This window comes from Rhamphochromis sp. 'chilingali', assembly GCF_963969265.1.
Source record: "Rhamphochromis sp. 'chilingali' genome assembly, chromosome: 16".
Classification (NCBI taxonomy): Eukaryota; Metazoa; Chordata; class Actinopteri; order Cichliformes; family Cichlidae; genus Rhamphochromis; species Rhamphochromis sp. 'chilingali'.
This window is the reverse complement of record NC_137943.1, coordinates 30,428,018-30,449,277: the sequence shown is the minus strand read 5'-3', so window position 1 is coordinate 30,449,277 and position 21,260 is coordinate 30,428,018. Positions and strand designations below refer to the sequence as shown.

The 21,260-nt window shown below is 39.0% G+C and overlaps 1 protein-coding gene across 4 annotated transcripts in view; it reads left to right on the top strand.

The window, feature by feature from the left end:
• Positions 1 to 393: 393 nt before the first annotated feature.
• Positions 394 to 21,260, top strand: part of LOC308412579 (nuclear receptor coactivator 2-like) — a 57,122-nt gene continuing 36,255 nt past the window's right edge. For 3 of the 4 annotated variants that reach the window (XM_080907046.1, XM_080907047.1, XM_080907044.1), the window contains exons 1-2: positions 394 to 556; positions 13,584 to 13,645. The gene's annotated coding sequence lies outside the window, so the exon portion shown is untranslated. Of the gene's footprint in view, positions 557 to 13,583; positions 13,646 to 15,519; positions 15,730 to 21,260 lie in introns of those variants that run through there. The other variant, XM_080907045.1, reaches the window with a different exon arrangement.

Below are 21,260 nucleotides of genomic sequence, written 5' to 3'. Positions count from 1 at the left end.
GCGTTAAACTGTAATGCACACGTAATACAACATATTGCTGAAACTGCGTTTTTAAAAGTATCATACGTCGTTCACCATTTGTTCTATAAATGTGAATGTTCCCATAACGAAAAAGAAAAAAGGGACTTTATATGGTTGTCTTATTTTGGTGGTTTACTTTTCTTTTATCGCAGTCAGAACTGACAAAACAAAAAGTCACAAACTATCTCACAAATAAAATAGAAATAAAAATTGCATTCAGGGCTTTTAGTTCAGTTTTCCCTTTGAATAACTAGCTGACGGGAGTTTGCGTGCACGAGTGAGGCTGAGAAAGGGCGAACTGCAGAGACACCCAGCTCTGCCGTGTGGTAATGAGATGAGTGGAGGTGGGGGTGGTGGCGGTGGAGACGGAGGAGGGGGGTCTACTGGTAAAGATAAACAGCCGAGCCGAGGAGCCTCTGAGCCAGATGAACATGGCGGCTCCGGTCCAGGACGCCGCTGCCGCTCCGTCCCGCTGACCGACATCTCCCCGACGACATCCCGCACGTCAGGCACCCACGGTCTCCCAAACTCTCAGGTAAGTTTCCCGTCATTCTCTTGACCCCCACTTCTCCCGTTAGTCCCACCTCCAAAAACACGTATTAACGTAAGGGCTCGTGCAAAGTGTCCACTAATTTAAATCGAGTTCTATACTAAAATGATGTGCATTTGTTGTTGTTGTTTCATGTTTTTTTGTTTTCCTTCATGGCGGTTCTACATTTTTATTGGGTAGTGAAAATATACCACAGGGTTAATTAGTTGATTACAGGAAATAACGTTATGTTCGTCCAGTATTTAAACGCGCAGGTCATTCATCCGTGTTCACGAACCGGGTCTGACGGCGAGTATACTTCGCTGTGTTTATCGGCCAAATCGGCTGATTGACAGCTATCACTACTGAAACGGGGTTTCGGGCGAAACTAGCTCGGTGGATAAAAATGCTAATTTCCGTTGGTAACCTGCCAAATCCACGACTAGGGTTCAAATGTTCGGCAGAAGAAGTGAACGCAGATTGGCTCTGCTGTTTGTTTAAGATGTTTAAGCAACCGTGTTACAACGGCACACATATCCCAACCAGGACTTCGCCGTTTAACTTTTAACGGTTAGCTGTTTAAATCCCCTCTTCCTGATCGAGAGAAGCGACAACTGCTGGTTTATGTGAACCTCCGCTGTAGCCACAAGCGTTCAGTGCTCGCTTGTTGCTCCTGTTAAAGTTTCATGTAACCACCCATAATTAAACCCTCGTTGATCACAGATGGGTTTATCAGATTAAGACAGACATATAATTGTTTAACAGTGAACATTTTATGATATTGTCACACTGGTTCATATCGCTTTGACTTCCTCAAGCAACTCAGGCGTCAAGCGAAACAAACGCAAGCATACACTTCCGGTTTGTAGTTTCAAAGTAAAACCAGAGACGCTCTAAAAGAGCTGTTCCACTTCCTATTACTAATCCCATTGAACAGAAATTGGCTGAAATTCTGCAGCGGGCCCACATAAATTATTTTATTTTTGGAAATACAGAACACAGATCTAATATTTGTTTAATGTTCAGACTTATAAAACAACTTTTATGTCCTTTTCTCATAAAAACACTTCTGTTAATACATGCTAAGTAATTGTTTAGAATTTGTGGCACTTTACCAAATTAAAACAAGTTGTTAAAAGCAAAGTCAACCCACAAGATACATTTTAAAGTGTGTACATGTAGCAGCTGGTTGTGGTGGTCTAACTGCCATCAGGAAATAAAAATTTCTGCTTTTGTTTCAAGTTTCAAGCCTGAAACTAACATATCAGCTACAGTGAAGCAGTTCACAGCCATGTACCCAAGTCCCTCAAATACTTATTTCACTATAATTAACCCATAAACAAAGACCATAATGGAAATGTTAGAAGAAAAAATGTTTAACCCATAGAAATTGCTGGGATACCTCTATAGGATGCTATCAGAGGTCCAGAGAGCTAGTGTTCTTCAATATATTAAAATTTCCATGTTTTTGTTGTTAATTCAGTTTAAAGATACAATTGTAGGTAGTTCATAACTTATGTTATTTCATGATGGTATAATTCCAGCATTTAGTAGAATGATGTCACAGTTTAAATGGCTGTTAATAATAGATTTTTAATAATTAAAAAACAAGTGTCTTTTCCTTTTCTTCCATCTAATTTGACATAGTTTATCAGCTAGCTCTACTGTGTTGTGAGGGGATGCTTATCTCTCCAGAATGTGTTTTTTTTTTTCAGGTTTGAAGCTGCAAACAAACAATAATAAAAAGGCTAATTATCTGAAAGAACATGTTATTTCAAGTGATATTATCGTTTTAGTCCAGTGGGAATAGTCGTAGGTGAAAATCCATTAGAGACTGGTAGATGGATAGAAACTACTGACATTATTATCGTCATCATTTTTTTTAATGTATTTAAAGTCATAACAGGCTATACTCTGTAAAGATGGGAGGACGTCTGCTGGTTTGTCAAGAAGGGCGTTGTGTGATTTGAGACCAGGCGTTTAGGAAATGAGGGATATTTACATCAAACTTGCGTCTTTTTTTTCATGATATATGATCCTTGAGAGTGCTTTCACTTTTGCTTTTCCTTTGTTATATGTGTATGCTGTTAAAAGCCAATTTGCAAAGCAAAAGCCAAATGATTTGCACTTTAGAGTGGCCAAGTTTGAGATATTACAATCATCCCTCTTATATATTCAGCAGATTGCTCCTTTTTGGACTACATAGCATGTGTATGTATGCTAACAGGACAGCATAGAATGAGGAGTGCGGCTGTGACAAAAACATGTCGTGCAGGTTTACGCTGAAAAGAAACACTCACAGCCCAGAACGTATTGTCTTGCAGTGAGGTGGGCCTTTTTAAATGCAGGCATAAGAATTTGTCTTTATTTGCTGTTGTGCTGGTTTCTCTGTGTTTGCTATTGTGCAGGTATCTTACTACAGGAAACCTGACAGTTTGCCTACGTGACAGGTGCCATCTGATTCCTCTGGAAATGTTATCTTTGAGGGCTGGGCTTATGATTTTTTTTTGGGCTCTTTTAGGCTTATTTGCTCTTCCCGGCACCCAAAACTGAACTTTGAAAGGGATTGCAACATGTAGGCCAAGTGTTCAGGTTCTGTTTAACCCTTCTTTTTGTACCTTTTTTCTCTCTAAGGGGTTAATAGGCATTATGCTATTTATGCATAGAAACAGTCAGGCAGCACAAAATACCGTGCATGCTTTGTTTTAGTCAGGGATTCACCTCTATCTGTTTGCTCTGTGTTTTTGTAACATTTTCATTACAGTTACAGAGTAGTGTCTTGTCTGATTAAATTCTAGCACATTACAATACAATGTTCAATGCCAAAACTACCTTATAGTGCTGCAGCAAAGTGCAGGAATGTACTTAAGTCCAAGATCTTAACACAAATTTGGCAGCCTGCCCAATGAGGGATCCTTAGTGGCTTGAATTCACTAAACCACATGAGGGCTCAAATAATGTCCTGACCAATGACGGCAGCAGCAGGAGAAGGAGGAAGGGCAAGGCTTGACTGTGCATTTCTCCTCAGTTTGTTTTCTATGACGTTTTATCCTGGGACAGCAAGGAAATAGATTCACACATTTAAATCATAGCCATCAATCCCTGATGTTATCCTGGTCTTGGATTTAAAATAAATCTAGTCCTAATTTAATGTGAGTGAATTAAATCAGATATAGACGTGAAAGTAGTGACAGACTATAAAATAAACATGCCAAAATTGTAGCTGTAGCAAATTCAGGTGGTGAGCACTGGGTTCCGTATCTACTTAAGAGCAAACGTTGCCTTCAGTGTTTCTCACCCACAAGCTGATATTGTTAATTTGGGAATGATTTAGGGGGGTATTTAAATACCAGCACAACTGGTTCATCTGTACATCTACTAGTATTTACCAAGGGGTGTATGTGTGGGTGTGTGCATGCTTGTCGACTTATCTGTGTTTGTTTATGTCTGTCTCCTCTCTCTGCCACCAACTTATCAGACACACTCTGCCCCTGGCTTTCTGTCACGTAGCAGAGACAGTCGCCTTCCAGGTCTGATCCTCCTGAGACCAAGTGCTCTAATTAACCACACACACACACACACACACACACACACACACACACACACACACACACACACACACACACACACACACACACACACACACACACACACACACACACATGTCACTGACTCCCCTGAAAGCTTCCTGTGGTGCCTGAAAACCATAATCACTGTAATATTCCCTCAGCAAAATGAATCTGCAGGATATTGTTACAGTATCTGATGATAACATACGTTTTACTTCTAAATCAAAGTGCATTGACTTGCAGATTTGAATACAAATTATCTCCTTAAACATTACTGAATAATAGGAAGTAACATAAAAGAGTCTTAGAATAGACTTCATATATGAGCGTTTAAAAGGTCAGACGATGTATTGGCTCATGCGCATTTTTTAAGTTATCTTGAATAAGTAAGAGACGATGCTTTAGATTGCAAAATGTTTAAGGCAGCCTATTTTGTACAATCTTTGTAATTGTTACACAGTTTCTAAATTAGTTCTTTCTTATCGTGCTAGATGTGACATACGCCAATACTTTATATCTGCGATAAGCTAATATCAGCTGATATCAGCTAGCCAATTCACTGGTTTTTATCATCTCTGTTGACACATTCAGTAGGTTATTTAACAAAGTTCTCCTTTTATTTATTTTTGTCCAACCATATTATTTTGTTTGACCTTAATGTAAACAGTGAAAAGCCTTGATAAGGGTACTATATAAACCAGTGCAAAATGGAGCACATTTCAGATTGGAGAGCTGTAGTGAAAAATAGGTCTCCTTTTCCTTCTACAGCATTTGGCAGTATGTAGTGATATGGCTTTGTTCTGCAACATTCAGATACAGTGCATACACGATGGGAGCAGCAGCACCCTGACAATAGACATAACACTGATTGATGCAGGTATTGTAGATTCCACACTGACAAGTATATGAAGGCCTTCCTCGGCCTGAGTGACAAGAAGTCATGTAAAAAAGGATGCTTTTGGGTCCATGCTTACTGGTTCCATATGAATTAAGAGGGTAAATAGCAGCCAGATGCTGCTAATAAAATATGCTTCATTTTAGGTGTTTAGCACAATGCTGGAATTTCCCAGTGCTCAGAGAAACTGCAAGAAACACAAGGGCTACATCCTAGACTCTGCAGGCGTCAGTTAGCATGTTAAATCCTAAAGTACAAGGCCTGCATAGAGCCCTGTGAAAACTATATTTTTCACATGAGTGTTCATTAACGTGCCTGCCTTTGGGACCATTTGGGCTTTCATGTAAGAGACTGCACTATCGATTACCCATGCGTCTTTGAGGCTAATTTCTATAAAAGTATAACCCTTCTCTGTGGTGTTTGCAGATCTCCAGATAGATAATGTAGTATGATCCCTACATAACTTTCTGGTTGTGGCTTCCATGAACTATGACATCACCTTTACTCATTTATAGTGGCATTTGACGTGTGGGCCAGCCATTTTCCAAATGAAAAGTTTCTTAACTCCAAAAAATTAAAAAAATTAAAAATTGTTTCATCACTGATGGACTGAAAAAGCAATCATGGAGGTTTTTCAGTTTTGGGTAGACTATCTCAACTTTCTCAACTAAATTATTTCCACAGTTTCCCTCAGTGCCATCTGGAAATTTCTGTGCTCCTGCACTGAAAAATCGTTTTCTATTCCTATTCTATTTTGGATGCATGGGTCAGCATGTGTCGCAGTTTGAATGAACAATGACTAATGTGTCAACCACAATAGCGGCTTAATACAGACTCAAAGTTTTTTGGTCTACCACCTGTTTATTTTAAAAGGCTAATACTTCTAAAGGCTAGATGTGTTTAATAATTTGCCACGATTATGATTTAAAGGACTTAAAGTTTCAGATACATCAAAACATTTGAATCATATTTTTAAAATGTGATCATATTTTATCCTAATGACAGGAGCTGAGAGAACTGAGGAGAGGAGCTCTAATACAACAACAGCAACACATCATTGCTCAGATACTAGCCAAGGCGAAGCACTTGTAGCTATTCTTGCAAAAAGTATACATACTTATTATAGATATACTGGAAACACTTGTTTTGTTTTTTGTTTGTTTTTTCTCGCGGTTATAGTAAAACCATGAGACCTAAGGCATGCTATGAGGCATCTGAAAGTTAAGGATAGTTGTACAAAGAAAAGCTGTTCTTGGGAGATGCAGAGCAACGGCTGAAAAATTCTTGTTATTGTTAGGGGAGCAAGTCAGATCTACATGTCTGTTGCTTATGACTCAAATATGATCTTAATTCGAAATTCAGACAAAGAATAGATTGCAGCAAAAACCACAAGTATTTTGTAATTTCTTGACATGGTGACTGCACACAACAACAGGAGGGGCTTTCATTCATATTCCCTTATTTACCGTATGTGTACCTAAAATAAAATACTCGTGGACTGGAAAGTTTGATCAGTCATCGTCATCATAAATCACCAATGTGTTTCTTCGAAAAATTTTAAAAGACTCTACTGTACTTTGACATATGATAAGATGATACTTATCATATGTCAAATAAGTATCATATATCATGATACTTGTGACTGTGGCCATGATTATAAGACAGTGTGGTCAACACCATTAAGAAGCATTAAGAATTATTTAGTTAATTAATAATTGTTTGTATTGTAAATGATTACATCAAAACCTGACGTAAGCTCAGACCGCCTACAATTTAAATGAAATCTTTTTGTTTGTCATGTATCTGAATGATAGGAAGTCTTTTAGACTCATCCAATACTATTGTTTTTTAATTTGTGCATACTTAGATTTATACTTGCTAAAGCCTCATATTTGCTTCAGCTAAATCTTGGAATCACTTCAAAAATGTAGCCCTTTCCCCTTGTTGTTGGTATATGATAGTGCTATCATAGTACTCATTTTAGTACTGTAAGCTACAGTGTTAGCCAGGGCACAGTTGTGGAAGTTTACATGTATTCATGATGGTAATTTGAGGCTTTTTATGACTTTTCTGAACGGTTCTTTGTCTGTTTCAAGATTTTTTTATTCAGCATACACCTTTGCCAACTTTAAAAATTAGAATTGGGTCCACAAGTTTAAATTTATTTTGGATTTTGTCTGGTTTAAACATGGTCAAAAGTACACATACAGGCACATACAAATATAAACATGCATACATAAAACATTTTTAATCAGTTGTGCTGAAGGTTCTCTAATGTCTTTTAAGTTGACTACAACTGCTAGTTTCTCTTTGGCAGCATAAGAAAACATTTGTTTGACACAACTCACTGGTTCAACCAATATAGAACAATGAAAAAGTCTAAGGAACTCAGTGAGGTTCTAAGAAGGAGAACTGTAGATTTATTCAAGTGTTTCCAAACGCAGATTCTGGGATGATCGGTTCAAATAATTTACGTAAATGCAAGTGGTTCTGATATGCCACCACTTTGCCGATGTCGGGAAAAAGACCTAAACTGTTGACCTCAGATGAGAGGGAGGATGTTCAGAAACATTTTAGGATTCAGCAAGGTTCAAACCTGCCTGGGTAGAGAGAGTGCAGGGCAAAAAAAGAAACCACTGCTCCAAAATCAACACCTTCAACTGCAGCTGTACATGGACAAGCCAAATGTTCTTCCAATGATACATTGCACAAAGGGCATGCAATACTGAAGAAGGAGGACTAGCTCAAAATTAATCAATTTCACCTCAAATCAGCTGCTAGATGGTGGAAACTTCGGTGGTCCAATAGGACAATGATCCCAAACACATAAGAACTGGTTTTGGAATGGATAAAGGAGGCTGATGTTGGGCTTCTGGAATGGCCTTCCCAAAGCCCTGACATTAACTCGATTGTAAATTTGTGGACTATGCTTAAAAGCCAGTACTTTAATGAACCCTTTAGATCTGTTTTTTTGCAGTGGTTTTGACAACTGATTTAAGAATAGCAAAGAGAGCAATCAGTAATGCTTACCACTTAAAATACACTTTTGTTGAGGCTCTTTCAAACTTGGGATGAATGAATAGCATCTCAGGCAAGATTTATGTTTCTATTTTTATTTTTTCTTAGATTCATTATTGACTAATTTGGGAAATATGCCTAAATCCAAATGAATACTGTAATTTGAACTAATAAATGTGGAAAGATTTGTCCTTCTAAACACAGTTTTCCATCACCAGTTTACTCTTAGATTTAATTTGAAAGTGGTATTTAAAGTGGCAGAAAAAAGTCTTAAAAGTCTTCAGTTTGACTTGCTTAAACCACATATGCTACAGTGAGACAGTGAAAGTCAAATTTTAAAACTAGCAAGTATCAAGACACCTTCTGGCAGATACATTTACAGTCATTTTTTTCTCATTTTTTTTTTATAAACACTGAAGACTGCAGCTGGCTATGAAAGCGCAGCATGCAGCCTCACATGATTTGAGTTTCTGGCTTTGAATTCACTCTCTCTCAGCTGTTGTGTTGTCGTGGCAGAAAGTCTTAGTTTTACAGTAAACGTCTGTTGCATATAAGGGATACATATAGCAGATTAAAGTGCTTAAACAAAGCAATAAACCAGCATGTTGCCACTCAGCTGAGGAGCAGGCTGCAAAGCTAACTTGCCTTCCTATGTGCAAACCATATGGAAAGCTGTGCAGGGTTGAAGCAGTAGACCCGTGAGCCAAGTGTAGCAGGTTGCATAACAAGTGCTAATTTGGTTAGCTGGAGCTGATGGCGGCTGTAATTCTCCAGCACTATGACAGCAGAGCTGTGTTACAGAGAGAGAGAGAGAGAGAGAGAGAGAGAGAGAGAGAGAGACTCCACAGGCTTCCAGCTGGATAATACAAGCTAATAGCATAACAGGCTTTTGCAGAACAAACGCAGGCCATGGCCAGAGCTAATTGTGTTGTTCATCACAGCCTTTTGGTGACAGACCATTGCTGCAAAGATGACAGTAAAGAGGTTAAGCAGCACTGTGGCCAAAATGCATATTATGGCTTGATTAAGTCCATTCTGATGTCCATTTGTTACTCCGATCCTATTCTCACCATGAGACTCTGGAGATGAATCAAAGTCACGTAATGACAAGTTATTAAATTCAGGAAATAACTGAAAAATTTTAAAAGTTTATAAATATCCTTTTGTCCACATGTGATCAAAGAGAGGTCATCAAAGTTGAGCTTCTTGTGTTTTGGTTTAGCATCACATCTGTGGCTGAGAGAGAATAATTAGATTAAGAGTAAAAGCAGATGACAGGGCTGCTTTTGAAAAACTTGTCATTTTTAAGAGTTACTTAAGTCATTTGTGGCTTAAGGGTAATTTTTGTGCAGTCTTAAGATGAATGATTGAGCAGAATTTGTAATTAGTTGACATGCTAACCTCCCTGAATGACTGTGGGTGCTTTTGTTCATATTCACAAATTAGTCATATGTTTCACATAACATTATAAGACATGGGCGGAATCTCACAGTTTCACAAGAAATTTGATGCATAATTGTGAACATTGCAAATTGCAGATGGGCTGTTTTTGCACATCTTATATGGGATTATATATTTTGCGTTACTGGCCAGGATTATCAGCCTATGCGTCTAACTTGTGTAATGTGTTAGACGCATAGGCTGTATACTGTAAACCAGCTCTGAGCTCGGTGTAGCTGTGGATGTCTGTGTTACCATAGAGCTGCTTAGTAACAGAAATTAATCACAGTCAGGAAGTAGGCCGTCTCTCTGTGTGGCTCTCATTGACTTTCTGTAGCTCCCTCTCACTCTTCCCTCTCTCTATCTAACAGACACTCAGTGTGTGTGTGTGTGTGTGTGTGTGTGTGTGTGTGTGTGTGTGAATGTGTGCATGTCAGTGTGTATGTGCGTGCTTGGTTACCACAATGTCTATTATGCAAATAATTAACAGTGTAACCCTCCATTGCTAACTACAAAGTTTGGTCTTTACACAATTGCCATGACTCTGTAGGTGCAAATATGTGTTTCTTTGTTTTTGCTGAAAGCAAAGTTCAAGTCACTTTGGGGGCCCATTGTTTATTTTTTTAAAACAGCCTTTAGAAATTATTTGCATGTTCTTTCCTTTGAGAAAAGGCTGTTTCCGAAAGGGAGAAAACAGTCCAACTGGTTAATCTGTATTTTACTGGTGCTTCAGTGTGCATCTTACTGTCTTGGTTTGTTCTACTTGAGGTCCTGGGTAAAATGACTGACAAAAATGTACCCTTTGCAGTACCTAAGTTTGCAGTGCACAAAGTGGGCTGGGTGACAGCCACAGGATTTTTCTGTCATCGTGCATGTGCGCAGGAAGAACATTTGTGCTTGCATGTGTGCTTGTGCAATTCACAAAGGAGTTGGGTAGAGATCAGCTGTCCATCTTTCCTCCACAGACACTGACACACTCTGATGCACACACAAACTGACAAATGCACACACACGCACAGCTATCTCAGTGGTGGCAGGTGCATGTTAAAGTGCAGTGTGGTTTGAGTGTGCTGTGTCCAACTGACTGAGAATGCTGCTGCCACACGCACGCACACACACACACACACACACACACACACACACACACACACACACACACACACACACACACACAAAGTAACAGTGAACAAATCGGGGGGAAGAGCAAGCAGATGTTTCAGATTTGGCCACTGACCAAAAAAAAATAACTTCTTCTTTTTAGTACTTTTCATTTGGTGTTCTTGATTACAGTAACTACACACACACACACACACACCACAAGCATGCAACACATTACCACTGTGCTAACGATCTCGATTTGGTAGGTTTGACTCTTCCATTTATTTCATCTATTTTAACTTGTTAAACTTTCAAGCTGCAACATATTGCATTATACACATCATAATGTTTTTAAAACTGGTTGGTCAACCCTGTCCATGCCCACAGTGAGCAATGCATGCGGATACCGAGTACTGATACCAGTTAAATGACTGGACTGTATTCTTTTACTACGAGGAAGCAATTGGGAATTGCTCTTTTATCTGCAAGGCAATGTCAGGCTTGGCTTTCGCTTTCCAGACTTTGTAAAACAAATTGTAACAGGCTTATTAAGTCTAGTAATAAATGACAAGACAACCAAGATGAATTCAATCTAAAATAAAAGTAAAAAGTGTGTATGTTATTCGCCTAATCTTTTTTGCACTAGTTTCATTTCAGCTCAGATTTAGAATCTTCCCTGCCCACAGCTTTCATTTCATACTAGTTTCTCCTTTCGCTGCTCTCAGTCTCGCCGTGAGTGCACCTACACACAAACACAGATGCACATGCACACATGTGTTTACATGGAGCTGACAAGAGGCAGGCGAGGTGAAATAATATTAATCAAGTTGACAAAATGTGTTATGTTAATGTATGTGAAATAAATATTTCCCAATAAGTGTTAGACTGAACATTGCAAGAGGGAGAGTGCAAGAGCAAGTGAGAGAGAGCTATGTTAGCTCTCCTGCTAGCAGTGCATTGCTACTGATTCATACTTTATTAAACACACAACAACATAGGCTTGAATTGCATAGATTGGCCCAGCTGTCGGCTTTTTGAGTCCGGATCAGTCTGATATTGGATCAGTACATCCCTGTGGCCGCATCAGCCTTTATTCCTATTTTGTGACATATTCTTTTGTTTGATGCTTCACATTATGTCTCTAAGGGAAAACAAGTTTCAGCTTCCTGCATCGAACGCTGAATTTGTTTAAACATAAGTACGTGAATGTTCATAGCCCCAAACCTCAGTATTAGTGAAATTGTATTTATAACTTATTTACTACTATGTCAGAAGTGGAAAAGAACAAAGTCACAGTAACAGTTCTTGTCAAGGACTTTTGGTAAAGATGTACAGAAAATTATGGAAAAATACTGAACGCTTCACTTCTACAGTCGGAGGATTTTGCAGGTCTGTTATGCTGTTGCACTGGACGTGTCGCTTCTGTGTTGAATTCTTAGGGCACGAGATGGTAAATCGTCACTCAAACCCACAGTGTGGGGTTTTCCTTTAATTTGCCATCCCTTTTAACACTGAGGGGGGAAGAGGATGTGATTCAACACAGAGAGTATGTGATGCATAATAGTTCCTGAAAAAAATGAGTTTTTACTTGATTACAACAGATATATATGTGAGGGAGGGTGACTGAAATCCAGTAAACAGGTAGGCTCTTTCTGTCTTTCCACAGCAGCAGGACATGTGACCTACACTTTGGACTTTACACACACGCACATAGTTGTCTGCAACATGAAAATGAAAGGGCACGCTGTAAAATGGTTCTGAAATATCTGATCGTTAGGGAGGGATTTAAGTAGATTTCCACTACACTTCAGCTGTTCAAATAAAAGGAGACCAGTTGTTTCATAAAATAGGATGTTTCTTGAATATGAACCAAAGCCAGTGGGAACTCGATGAACCTGGAGCAGCACCATACTGTTCCAGGTCAACCTCACGGTGTGAAAAAGGCCTCCGAGCTCTCGGAATCTTCCTCCCAGGCAGGGTCATTGTTTGGGAAAAGCTGCAGGTATCCTTGTTATTGTGGGCAGGAGTGCGATTTCCAGCATAACTGGTGGGTGATGATTAAGGTTAAATTCTGCTAAATGATTTTACCCTGTAAAAGACGGCAGCATATTTAGCAAGCACACACTCTTACACATTTGATCTAGGCGTGCCCTGCATCTGTACTTGATGATGGGTTGACTCTTGTGGTAAAATGAAGTGATGTGTCTCACTTAAGTGTGTCTCATGCCTGGAAAGTGATAATTATTCATGCACTTTAGCAACTCAATATGATGTCAAAAAACGTTCACTCAGTACTTACAGGAATGTCTCATCAGTGTTTGTGTTTGTATGCCTTTATTGTTTAATATTAAAGTTACATTACTAGTTTTGGGAAGTTCTCATCCTGTGAAAATACGCTTTATGTTTCTGAGAAAATAACCTGATGATGTCACTGGGGTTGTTATACCTGTGGGCCTGGAGACTAAACATTATTTTATAAACACTGGATTTTGAAAGACACATCTCCGTTTACATCTTCATAGTCACACAAAATACATTGACGTATGCTAATTTGCGCTATGAGAATGATCCAGTGTCTTAAGAGCTTCATCTGTATTAGGGATAAAAAGCTTCGCCAACTTGGCTAATGTTGCGTTGATTTTTGGCCATTTCCAGTTTCTTACAATTTTTCTCAGTTTGTGCCTAAGCTGTTCATTATACATGCAATAATTCATTGTCCACGTGTCTGTATTTCTACGAACAAGATGACATGCATACATTTTATGGTCCTTCAATCTGGGATCCTGTTTTCAAAGTATTACATAGTAATAGACACAGTAAACATAGTAATAAAAGGCTGAAAGAAATGTTATTAACGAAAAAACTATTTTTAAAAGACAAGCAAAGAAACAAAGATTGTGCAGATTCTAGGATCAGCTGTCAGACACATTGCTATTTAAGAAATCTGTTTCGGCCCAACCTTTCAAACACAAACTTAACATTTATCTTTGTTTTTGTTTCATGTGTCTCACAGAGATAACTGAATGATGTTGCCATATCTTTATGGATGTTTACCCATGATGCTTTGCAAATCAGGTAAGCAGAATCTTTATGTTAAGATAGTGTTTTGCTGTATTACAATAGGATGCAATACAAATATAGCATATATCAGTACATATATATGTTAAATTACAATGCAAGTGATACAGAAAAAAAATTTATTTAGGGATGCAGTGGATTTCAACATGCAGATGCACAGATTCTATAAAACACTGAATTTTATTTGAGTTTTTTTTTGGTTTGTATGTTTGGTTTTGTGCTAAGGGAAGCAAATCTCTGTTTTAACAACACAACTGGCCTGTGTTTCACCCCTTCATCACACCATCCAACATCATTTATCCGGTGCAAAACTGGGGTGTTACATCAGATATATTGACCACTGACCAAGTTAAATTCCTACTTACTTGCCAATATACTGACATTAGCAGTGATGATATTGGCCAGTGACAATGGTAGACCATTGTACTGTAACGGCACTCTTGTTTGATTTTCTATAACCAAATATAATTAAATAGCATATTGCATGGCCAAATATCAGTGCCATGGCATCGGGAAAAGTACATTTGCAGGAGAAGTTCAAAGGTCATTCCTCAGTCAGTGTATTTGTGATGGAGTTCAAGTCCTTTAAGATTCGATTCAAGTTTATTCGTTGTGCTACACATGTACCCTTCAACCGGACTTAAGGGTACTTTCACAGCACTATAACAGGACTACTCATCCACTTTTGCACGTCAGAGTATAATCGCCTTCTAACACGGCAACTTGCAGAGTAGAAAATGCAAAAAAAGAAAACAAAACCCCAAAGTTTTCAGTTTCACAGCACTCATCATTCTGCCACTGTGAGCTTAAACTTTAAGCTCTTAAAAAAAAAACAACCATCTGAACATTTGGTTGGGATCATTAAAACTTAAAACATGAAACTAAACCAAAAGGAGCATCACTGGATCAAAGGTAAGGAACACCGTCAGACATTATTTACAGCAGTTCATAGAAACCACAACAGCTCATAAAGCAAAACAGGGACATCCTGACATAAGAACATGGAAAGTGAAAACACAGAAGGACCGTATGTTTTAAGCGAGGGTGACAGTTAACCTAGCAATTTTTGTGCGAGTATGGGGTAGCTGTATGTGTGCGCAAAGCTCTTAGAGCTTTAGCCATTTGTAAAATTACCTCTTAGTGTGTGTTTGTCTCTTTTTTCTGTGACTCATTTCACTTGTGTGTGTGTCTGTGTTTTTGCCATCTCCCTTCATGTAGGGCTTATTATACAAGCAGGGACAATGCTTATTATGCAAGTGCTGAATGTAATAGTCTTTCTCTGTCACTCACTGGCTTCACTGTTTCTGACAGACATCTCTTTCTGCTTCAGTTTTGAAAGTTGTGCGCAAGTTTGAATAATAGAAAATGTATGTATGTATTTATTTTTTTGTTCTTCTTGTTCGCCAAAAATAGACAGAAATATTCAGGCACCCGTAAATTCTGACAGCACTCACATTTCTCATTTTGCCAAATATTTGCAGTTTTTTGAACATCTGCATGTAAGCATTGCAAGTTTGTGAAAAGTGTTGCAACTAGTGATAAAGTAACACATTTTGTACTTTGACTGTTTTGTAACAAATGTCATAGACGGTAATGATTAGTGTATTTTTTTAAAATAATAAAAGCCATCCAGAATTACAGAACAATAGGCCATGTAAATCATCCAGTGCCTAGAACGATTGTGAGCGAGAGGAGGGAGGAGTGTGTTCCTGTGTTGTGGGAGGAGACAGGGAGGAGTGTGTGTATGTGTGTGTTTCTACGTGATGGGGGGAGGGGAAAACAAGCGAGAGAGGGGGAGAGAGAGAGCAAGGGGGAGGGAGGGAGTGAGAGAGAGAGGATTTGCGGCATGTAGTTTGTCAGCTGTCATTAGAGGCAGATGACACACACATACACACAGACACACACACACACACACACACACACACAGGAATAATCTCACAGAGAAGCGAGGGGAAATACAAAACGAGTGTATGGTTGTGCGTGTGTGTGTGTATGCTGTGAAAACCAGTGTGTTTGCCCGGCCGGCATGGGATGTTTAGCCGGCTCTGGACCTGTTATGGACTGTTTTAACCAAAGCAAAGGTAAGCAATGCTCAGACTCTGATCTGCTTCGTTCTGTTTCATGCTGACAGCAGATTAAAAGGCAAAGTCTATAAGGTTGGTTGACACACTATATTTAAGAACACACTCTTTTTTTCCATATGTCTCAGATGATGACATTAAACAGAAGCAATGTTTAGCAGTGTCGTCAGCTACTTCTTGTTAACTTGAATCAATCAGAAGTTATGTCCCGCTTTAAAGCACCTGTCAGTCACTCATGCTTTGATTGGACATATCTGAGCTAATGTTTATTTAATGTGAATGACAGAAATTAACTTTATATTATGTTATCCCCATGTTTCTTTATTAGCCCACAATGATGAGTTCTGATGCTCACAGTAGGTGTGACTATCCCAGTCATACTTGGACTTTGAGCTGTCATGTATTGTTGTTGTGGTTTTGTGTGTGCGAGCGTGTGTGCGAGCGTGTGTGTGCATGTTGCAATGGGAGTGGTTATGAATGACTGGCCACACACGCAGAGTGCACAGTCAGCAGGCCCGAAGCTGCTCTGTCACCTGAGGTCTAACCGGCCAACTGTTTACTCAGTTTTCTGCGCTTCAATAACAACTGTTGGTAAAACTCACCCAGAAAGCAGCAAGTTGGCCGAGTGTAAAATTCACAGGTTTGTGAAGTTGCTTTGCAAATGCTCAGTTTCGTAATGACAAGCTCGCAGTTAAAGGGAAAAAAAGGGGTGGACTTGTTAATATTCTTAGCTAGTGAGGTGTCAGTTCAGTTTTAATCATTTTAACTAATTCCCAACGGCAGTTTTTACACAGGATATTAAATTTCAGTAGAGGAACACTTAAATAAATCTTTAGTGTACCAGAATGTTTCGTTTCCAAGTGAGCACAGCGATCCACGTTTGAAAAATCCATGACTGCTTTTCTCACAAAGGCACACATACCAGCGCCAAACTTGAGCAATCTTAGAGGTTAAACTTTGAAAGACAACTTTCTGAAGCACAATGCAAACAGCTGGCGTTTCATGGGGTCACTGGGCTGTGACTGCATGTTAATTTTCACACAGACACTAGCTGCTTCTGCTGATAAGTCACTCAGGGAGCTGAAGGTGGAGTTTGACCTCTGGGCCAGTAGAACAACGTGAAACTCCTCTGCTATCTCTATCTAGGAGTTTTTGCTTTCACTTTGTGTGGCTTTTTTAAAGTTGCCTACCTCACCGGTGAATTCATCTAATCATGTCTGATATGAGCTGTGGTGTCTTCCCATGTCATAAAAAGGGATTTACTGCCATCTGCAAAGAAAGCAGCATTTTAGTGTTTAGCACAGTGTTTAAATTGGATAAAAGTGGTAAGGTTTGTCTTGAATTCTGCATATGTTATACAATGAAGAGGGACCACATCACTCCAGACCTGGGAACACTGTACTGGCTCCCTTATCTCTCAGAATTGATTCTTTTAAAAGTCACCTTGCTCAAAGGCTTAGGACCAGCCACTGCCTTGTGTCCTTTCTACTGCTGGGTAGCCAAAATCACACCAAAAATGAGAACTGGAGATGCTCCCTCATTTTCAGCTAATATCCTACTTGATGATATTAGTGATTTAAACATTTAAACACCCATTAAAAGCAGGGCTTCTCCTGTCACAAACTGTTATGACAAAATGCCTTTGTGTGTTGTGTAATTGTTATCGTTACTTGTTTGCTCTTTCATCAAACCTGCATCCTCATTTTTTTAGTGCCGCACATGTTGCATGAAAGGTGCTGTACAACCAAAGCAGTATTACACTACAGTATACTGAAAGATCAAAAGAGCTTTGAATGGCTTTTCAGAAGAGTTTCAAACCACCGGCCCTGTACTGTGAACTTGAAACTTGAGCTGAGAAGAGGCAGAAATCATATTTAGGAGTCCAGATTTCATGATGACATAAAACAATCACTTTATTTCCGTCTGTGTCTCGACAAGCACCACTTTTATGTTTTGTGTTTGTTTTTAATGCATGTAGGATGATTCTGCACATTAGAGGAACATAAGTTCTCCTTTGGTGTCTTTCCTAAACTGCAGTGCCGAGGCGGCCCCGATGTTTTTGTTCTGTGCTGTTAAGCAGCCGCTCAGTTTCAGTGTTTACAGCAGAAACTCTTTTGTGTGTGTATGTGTGTGTGTGTGTGTGTGATTATCATCATGTTTGTCCATGTAGAAGCATGGCGTTTTTGTTTGTGTTTTAGTGAGTGTGCATTAGTGTGTGTGTGCGTATGCGTGTGTATGCACTCGCAATTGAGTTAGCATCCAGGCAGGCATGTTCAATGTTATTGATTCCTGTCTATAATCGATCACGCTCTCACATTACATGAAGCTGCACATGCCGAGTAATGAGCAGCTGCTGGCTATCTAGCCAGCTAACAAGCCATCTGTGAACAGTTTATTTAGAGTTATTATTTTTAATGTCCCTCCATTTTGATGCTATGATAATTACTCTGGCATTTCTGCACGGCACTTGCATCAGATCATCTTTCACTCAGCTGATTTTCTTGGGTTTCTGTCAATACAGTTGAGTTTCTGCTTGTTTTGCCTCTTGTTCCCTTTTCTAACTTTGGGAGAATTATAGAGACAGAGATGTGCAGATAATTTGCTATTTAACTCTAGTTCAAATTTGATCGGATCATTCTAATTGTAATCTATTAGTAACAACAAGATTTTTCTCAAGTTGATGTGATGACGTTGAAGATGGCAAAAAAAAAAAAAAAAGGGGAACAGAAAGAAGACTGAGCTAAGGTGGCTGAGCTATGGTGGTGGGGGTGATTATTTAGACAAAAAAAAAGGAGTGCTGGTTGAAGTGAGCCAGTTTGTACAGCTTGGTTTTTACGGGGACTCACTTCTCAGCACACAGAAAGGCATTTGCTTTTCATTCCAACACAACAGCGTCAAAAAGTCTTTGGAAACTTTGACACTTCAATAAAAGAAGGTCTGGGCAACCAGGTGGCAAGAGAGGTAACTGTGACCAAATGTTTGACGGGCTTGATTGGCTGAGAAACTCCTGTGTGTTCAGGTGGAAAACCGGCTGTAGGGATAGACGTATACTCGTGTCAAATTTGCATCCACTACATGGGCGTAATGGATACACTGGAAAGAAACAACACTGTGAAAGCTGAAGTGGAAGTCAGACTGTGCAACCCTCTCAAAGCCTTTCATAGTGTTTTTTCCTCTTGTTCTTGAGGTGCAACATCTGTTCTGGGATTTCAAATCTTTGATGTACAGATTTTTTGATGTTAAAAGAAGAAAAAGAAGAATTACAAAAAGAAAACAAAAGAGAAAATTTCATAATGTTTCAATTTCTTGTTCCCTTTCATGAGGAAATATTTTGCAAGAGGTCAATTAGCTATACCAACAAACGATCATATTTATTGAATTAAACTAAAGATTTACTGACATGTTGGAGCTGTGAAGACGATGCTGTTGGATGATTTCGTTTGGTCTTCCAACAGGATGTTGATTGAGGTGTAGGATAGTATTATGACCTAAATCTAGCTCTGTGGTCGGCATGAAGCTGGACACTCTGGTGACAGTGGCAGAGAAAAGGACATTAAAGAAACTGATGGACATTATGGACAATGCTGGGCATCCTCTGCACACGGCCATAAACAACCAGAAGAGTCTGTTCAGTGACAGGTTGCTTCTCCCCAAGACAAGAACTAACAGACTTAAAAACTCCTTTGTCCCACACGCCATCAGACTGTTTAACTCCTCTCTGGAGGGGAGAGGGAGGGGAAACAGGAGGACAAAGGAGGGGGGAACAACTAAGCTGCAGTGCCTCTGCACCTCACTGTACAATACCTTGTGCAATACTTTTTGTAAATAGTCAACAGTGCAATAGACTCAATACTTGAAATGTGCAATTCACTTGTATTTTTATTTTTTATTCCTATTTATTCTATTTATCCCCTTTGTATATTTTATTTATATTTGTCTCTGTATTTATATATGTGTGTGTGTGTGTGTATATATATATATATATATATATATAACAGTTCTGTAACTGTAACTTCGGTCGGTGCTGTGCTTTTTTTGGAAGTCGAATTTCCCAGAGGAACCCACCCGAGGGATTAATAAAGTTCTATCTTATCTTATCTTATCTTAAATTGTTTGAACAGCTCTTTAGCTATATCCATGTGTGTCGTAATGTTAGCTATGCTATGGACTATCCAATTAAGATGAAAGGCTTGATATAAGCAGGAAATAAAAAAGCTCTTCTTAAATAAGGCTTAGTGTGACATCTGTATCAAATATACATATGTCACATATGATTTATGTTGAGGAAACAAACAAAACAGAGTTTGTTTAATCATTAATCATTACTGGACTGAAATTTAACATCAATCTAATTAGGTTTGTTTTCTTCTTATTTGTTGACACGCATTAGGGTTTTTTTTTCATATGGTCTTATGCTCTCAAATGCTTCTTTTCTGAGAGGTTAGTGGAGCAAGAAAAGGAACGACAACAGAGTTTAACACACAAAGGTGCAACAAGCAAGAAAGATGGACAGTTTATATAGTTTTTGACATTTAGTTTCATTACACTACAAATACATTTTTGTATATTATGACTTTAGACTACAATGCAGCAAAGCTAATGACCAACAAAAGAACAAACATGAACAAGAATAGCCCACATAACCGGTTATTCCATGTATCATGGCCATTTCCCTAAGTGGCAGCAGTATGTGTGCATCTGCAAAGCTCAGCAGAGCACCTGTGTGTTATCATCCTTAAGCCGTGTTGTAGAATCTGTCCTTTTTGGCACATATGTGTAGTCTAACTGGTAACTGGTGTTAGTGCTGATTTGTGTTAGCTCAGTTAAACAGCCTACTGGAAAGTCTAATATTGTTTGAATATTTGCTGACTCGGCTCCAACGAGCCTCAGGCGTCAAAAAAGAAAGCAGCTGTACCAGTTCATCCACTGCTGTCTTTCTCTTTGGTCATTTAAGGTAGTGGTTACTTGAAATGACTAAATAGTTATTGAAAGCAAATATTGTAGCTACTCAGAGAAATAAAGCTAGATATGCACAATACAAATTGTCACCAGTAACTGGAGAAGAGCCAACCATAGAGTCACCTGCTCAGCATCACCGTGGCACCAAACAGCCGAGATGTACATAAAGAGATTGGACTTGTTGACGTGGACACGCCAACACGTAGAAAGCCACATACACAAACACGCTCACTGTGCATATGTCGCAGGCCTTTCAGTGTGGGAGAAGCCAGTGTTCTTAATCCAGCTACAGCAGGGTATTAAATCTACTTTATGTTTGTGGGTTTTCTGGCTTTTAGACAACAGCCTTAACAGTTTACAGACACCAAAGGGAGGAGGGTCCTTACTACCAAATACCTCTGTCAAGCCCACTGGTGTCTGATTGCTAAATTGATCCTGATTTTTATCATTTAGTTCTTTGTTTTTGCACTAGCAGTAGTAGGGAAACAAGGCACTGAAGTACTAGTCTTCTATTATAGTGGACTGTACTGCATTTGTAGCTGTGACTCCTCTTCACAGGTTGCATTCATAAA